Raw genomic sequence first — 6,000 nt, forward strand, 5'->3', positions numbered from 1 at the left:
GCGGAGCCCGCCCAGCAGGAGCTCGGAGAGCGATTTGGAGGATGGGCGCCAGGACAGGGCCGGAGGTGGCACGCCAGGAAGGCGCGGGGTCAGCAAAGCCAGCGGGAGAGCAGGTGCTGCAGCGTCTTGGCGCTCAGAGTCAGGCGGACATGGGTGCAAACCTTGACTCCTCCAGGTTCAAGTGGGAGGACGCGGGCAAGGTGTTCCAGGTCCCAGACGGCGCGTTTGTCATCTACCAAAGCAGGTCAGCTCTGACAGGGAGCCCACCGACCCCCTCCCCTCCCTAAATGTGGGCGTAGCTCCTGGCCCTGAGGATTGAGGGCTGTGGACACAGCCTTCCCTCGGGAGCTTGGCTAGTTCAACTCTCCCACGGACGAGCCATTTCCATTCACTGCGGTTCAGCTCGAAGTCAGGCTTCTCATGACAACCAAATGCAAGCTTTGATCCTTGATATGCGCTCAGATTAAAACAACAAAAACAAAAACCCCCAAACCCTCAAGGACAGTATTGGAATAATTGGGGGAATTTGAATGGGGACCATATGACAGATAATATGATTGTGTGGAAATGAAATTGGGTAAGATGTGGTATTGCGGTTTTACAGACGTCCTTTTTTTTTTTTTATTATTCTTTGTGTCTTTTTAGAGCCGCACCCGCGGCATATGGAGGTTCCCAGGCTAGGGGTCCAATTGGAACTGTAGCCTCATCCTGCGCCACAGCCACAACAACTCGGGATCAGAGCCGAATCTGCAATCTACACCACAGCTCATGGCAGCGCCAGATCCTTAACCCAGTGAGCAGGGCCAGGGATTGAACCTGTGTCCTCATGGATGACAGTGGGGTTCGTTAACCACTGAGCCACACGGGAACTCCCAGACGTTGTTCTTAACCTTAGGAGATACAGGAAGAAGGATTTAGGGCCAGAGTTTAATGATGTCTGCAAAGTGCTTTCCGATGGGTCAATAAAAAAGCCGAGAGGAGGCAGGATGGGAAGTTGTCACACTTGGGGGACACAGCAGACCACACTATTCTTTCCACTTTTCTGTAGACTCAAAAATTGTTTTTCCTGGGAGTTCCCTTTGTGGCTCAGAGGTTAATAAGCCTGACTAGGATCCACGAGGATGTGGGTTCAATCCCTGGCCCTGCTCAGTGGGTTAAGGATCCGGCATTGCTGTGAGCTCTGGTGTAGGTCACAGACACGGCTCGGATCTGGCTTTGCTGTGGCTGTGGTGTAGGCTGGCGGCTGTAGCTCCAATTTGGTCCTCGGCCTGGGAGCTTCCATATGCCGAGGGCGAGGCTCTAAAAAGAAAAAAGAAAAAAAAAGCTCAGGAAGAGAAGCCAGACAGACGAGATCCCATATTGCATGGTCTGTTTATATGAAACTTTCAGAAAAGGCAAAGCCATGGTCAGAACGGAGATGAGTGGCTTCCGGGGTGTGTCGGGGGTGGCGGGGGGAGGACAGGAACCAACAGCAAGTGCACATGAGCGATCACATTGGGATGATGAAATGTTTTAAAACTGATTGATGGGAGTTCCCGCTGTGGCACAATGGGATTGGCGGCGTCTTGGGAGCACTGGGATTTGGGTTCAAGCCCCAACCTGGCATGGGGGGTAAGGACCTTAGGTTGCAAATGGCTCTGATCTGAGCTCTGGCCCCAGAACTCCATATGCGGTGGGGTGGCCAAAAAAAACCACACAACCCAACAACAACAACACAAACCCTGATTTATGGTGATGGTTGCATAACTTGGTAAATTTACTAAAAATCACTCAGTTGCACATGTGAGAAGAGTGAATAATATGCCTGAGGACTGTTTTTAAATGTCACCGGGCTAGAAGCCACTGACTAACGGCTTTGCGGGTTGGGACACACAGCTCCCATCGGTCTAACTCTCGTGACCTTATCCCAGGTCCCATCTCCTTTGCCCTGCAGTTTTCAGCACACATGCATTCTGCTGCACATCCTCAGGGGAGGGAGGGCGTGGCCACCTCGCTCACACAGTGTCCCAGGGCCTGCACACGGGGAAGCCGCTCTCTAAATATTTGTCTAATGAGTGAAAAGGGAAGGGCTGGTGTCATTCTCCCCTCGGGGAAGTGGCGGGGTTTCTAGCTGCTCTTTTCACACCGTCATTAAATACCTCTCCACTTTCCCTTCCCGCACCTGCACCTGCGGATCGCTTTACCCCGCAGGAGAGTGTTAAACGCTTTGCCGTGTTGAAACCCTGTCGCCTTGGTTCCCAGGCATTGCTTACTTTAGAGTGATTTGGGCATTGCGGTCCTATGTTTCTACCATTTACCAAAGACTTACTCTGTGCGGGGGGCTTCGTGGGTATACGCTCATTCAATCTTTGCCCCTCGTTTGCAGATGAGAAAACTGAAGCCCAGAGAGGTTAAGGCAGACACCCAAGGTGACACAGCTGGTCAGGAGCAGTGTCAGGATGTGAACTCAGGGCCTTCAAAGCCCAGGCGCTTGAAACTAAATACACCTCTGGGGAGTTTGATGGAATATCAGTTCAGTGGGGGTGGGAATGGGAGTTTCCCCAAACCCTTTGTTGACATCTGTTTTCATACCTAAGAACGGCATCTTGGGTAATTTTAAGGACTAGAAAATAGATACGTTATAAATCCCAGTGAATGCTTTTGCTACTTGAAGCCAGGGGCCTTTTGTTACCTGGGCTCTGTTTTCTGCCTCTACCTGTCTCTCATCTGCAATAATTCTCTGCCTCTCCTTGCAAAATTTTTAGGTTGCTGAGGTGAGCCTGTGTCCCCATTTCTAATCCTGCGTGCTGGCTCCATCTAGTGGCGAGGCTTGGGAAGTACACCAGCCTCCCTGAAACAAGCCGCGCGGTGAGGCAAGGTTTGGGAGAATGAAGGCCCTCCAGCCGGTGAGTCGTGGACAAAAACAGCAACACGCTTCAGGTTACTCGAGGCCAGATCCTCCAGATGTGTTCAAGCTACCTCTCTGCAAGCCACCATCACTCTCTTACTTAATTATAAACTATTTCATCAAAGGAAACAGCATAACACTCTAGATTTAATAGGTATTATATTTGATTGTTTTTCCATCAGGGTCTCTGTACCTCTAAGAAAGACAGAGCTATAATGAGTTCCCTTGTGGACCAGAGGGTTAAAGATCTGGTATTATCACTGTAGTGGCTCAGGTGGCTGCTATGGCCCTGGTTCAATCCCTGGCCTGGGAACTTCTAAATGCCTTGGGCACAGCTTTAAAAAAAAAAGGAAGAGAGCGTTCTAAGGCCCATTCCTTTGGCCATCCTCCCCAAAAGTCATCTCTGTGCTAAAACTGAGTGCATTGATTCCTTGGGGTTTTTTTTTTAATTTGCTTTTTAGGGCTGCACCCTCAGTATATGGAGTTTCCCAGGTTAGGGGTCAAATCAGAGCTGTAGCTGCCAGCCTACACCATAGCCACAGCCACATGAGATCCGAGTCACATCTGCGACCTACACCACAGCTCACAGCAATGCTGGATCCTTAACCCACTGAGCGAGGCCGGGGATCGAACCTGCAACCTCACAGATGCTAGTCAGATTCATTTCCACTGAGCCATGATGGGAAATTTACCTTGTTATGTTTTGTTTTTACTTTAACTACACATTATGTATCCATGTACAATGTGAATTTTATTTTATTTATTTTTGTTTTTAAATTTTTACTTTATTTTTTATTTTTTTGCTTGTTAGGGATGCACCCGCAGCATATGGAGATTCCCAGGCTAGGGGTCAAATTGGAGCTACAGCTGCCAGCCTATGCCACAGCCACAACAGCAACACAGGATCCGAGCCAAGTCTAGAACCTACACCACAGCTCATGGCAACGCCAGATCCTTAACCCACTGAGCGAAGTCAGAGATCAAACCCGCAACCTCATGGTTTCTAGTTGGATTTGTTTCTGCTGTGCCACGATGGGAACTCCTACAATCTGAATTCTAAATGTATAAACACACAGGAGTTCTCATCGTGGCACAGTGGTTAACGAATCTAACTAGGGACCATGAGGTTGCGGGTTCGATCCCTGCCCTTGCTCAGTGGGTTAAGGATCCGGCGTTGCCAGGAGCTGTGGTGTAGGTTGCAGACGCGGCTCGGATCCCGCATTGCTGTGGCTCTGGCGTAGGCCGGTGGCTACAGCTCCGGTTAGACCCCTAGCCTGGGAACCTCCATGTGCTGAGGGAGCGGCCCAAGAAATGGCAAAAAGACCAAAAAAATAAATAAATAAAATAAATATATAAACACACAAAGAGTGTGCTGTTCATATCCTTTGGCTACTTTTTCTTTTTCATGCAACTCTGGCTCCTTAGATTTATAGACATTGATACACATTGTTCTAGTGCATCCACTTTTATCTGCTGTGTAATATTCCATTACAATGTTTTGTTTATCCAGTCCTCTAGTGATGGAAAATGAGTCTTTTTTTGTTTTGTTTTGTTTTTTTGTCTCTTTGCCTTTTCTAGGGCCACATCCCATGGCATATGGAGGTTCCCAGGCTAGGGGTCTAATCGGACCTCTAGCCGATGGCCTACGCCAGAGCCACAGCAACGCAGGATCCGAGACACGTCTGTGGCCTACACCACAGCTCACAGCAACACCGGATCCTTAACCCACTGAGTGAGGTCAGGGATCGAACCTGAACCTTGTGGTTCCTAGTCGGATTCGTTAACCACTGTGCCACGATGGGAACTCCCGGAAAATGAGGTTTGCTTCCAGTTGTTCGTGTTACACACAATGCCTCAGCAAACCTCTTGAGCGTGACTCCTGTGTACATATGCGTGGGTCCCTCTAGGGCTGGGCCTTGCACCCTCCCTGCCATGAATGATGTACAGGGAAGGGCCGGGGGCAGCCAGGGCCTCGTTGAGCCGCCCCTCCACTAAGCCCAGGGGACGGTACCCAAGCTTTCTTTTTCTTCCTGTGTCTTAACGGAATGAAGGCTTGAAGATGGAAGTTCTGGGTTGCAGTGTAAGTACATTCAGCTTCACGGGGGGGGGGGGTGCCTGCCAAATGGGTCTTGGCCTCACCACTGCCTCTTTAGCGCCATGGGGAAGGGGGCCCGTGCTCACCCCAGAGACCTGGCCGATTGCCACTGCCTGGGTATGTAGCCTATAGGCCTGGAGCACATCCTGCCGTCTCTTCCTTTCACAGGTGTTCACACCGCCACCTGCGGTGCCTCGAGTAATAACATCCTTGTCTCCATTCCCGTCGTGGCTCAGTCAGTCAGGGACCTGACATAGTGTCCGTGAGGTTGCAGGTTCGAGCCCTGGCCTCGCTCAGTGGGTTAAGGATCCGGCATTGCCGGGAGCCGCAGTGTAGGTCAAAGATACCGCTCAGAAGTGGTGTTGCCATGACTGTGGCGTAGGCCTCAGCTGCAGCTCCAATTGGACCTCTAGCCTGGGAACGTCTATACGCTGTGGGTGTGGCCTTGGGAAAAATAAATAAATAAGCATCTCTGTCTCTGACCCAGGACGGTCATGTCTCCGACAGACTGTGAAACTGGCAGGCTAACTTGTGAGCTTTCAGGCGGGGCACAGTCTGAGACCCTTCACCATCCTTCGCGAGACAACCCCCTTCCCCACCATGTGCAAAGAACTGCCACGAGCCCGTGGGGTACAAAGAGTAGGGTCCCCCTTGGCCTCTTTTGAAAGGTACATAGTTACTTTTATGCCAGCTTGATTAGGTCACGGGATAGTCATAAATTGGGTTATGTGTTATATCTGGGGGTGTTTGTGAGGGTGTTTCTAGATAAGATCAATTTTTTTTTTTTTTTTTTTTTATTGCCGAACCACAGCACATGGACGTTCCCAGGCTCGGGGTCAAACTGGAGCGGCAGCTGCCAGCTGACACCACAGCCACATCAACACCAGATCTGAGCCATGTCAATGACCTACACCACAGCTCATGGCAAGACCGGATCCTTAACCCACTGAGTGGGGGCAGGGATTGAACCCACGTCCTCATGGATACTAGTTGGGTTCGTTACTGCTGAGCCACAACA

The sequence above is a fragment of the Sus scrofa genome, chromosome 1 (genome assembly GCF_054392235.1).
Source record: "Sus scrofa isolate SSC_HxYL_T2T_F1_AM1 chromosome 1, Sscrofa_HxYL_maternal_Yorkshire_Landrace_v2.0, whole genome shotgun sequence".
Lineage (NCBI taxonomy): Eukaryota > Metazoa > Chordata > Mammalia > Artiodactyla > Suidae > Sus > Sus scrofa.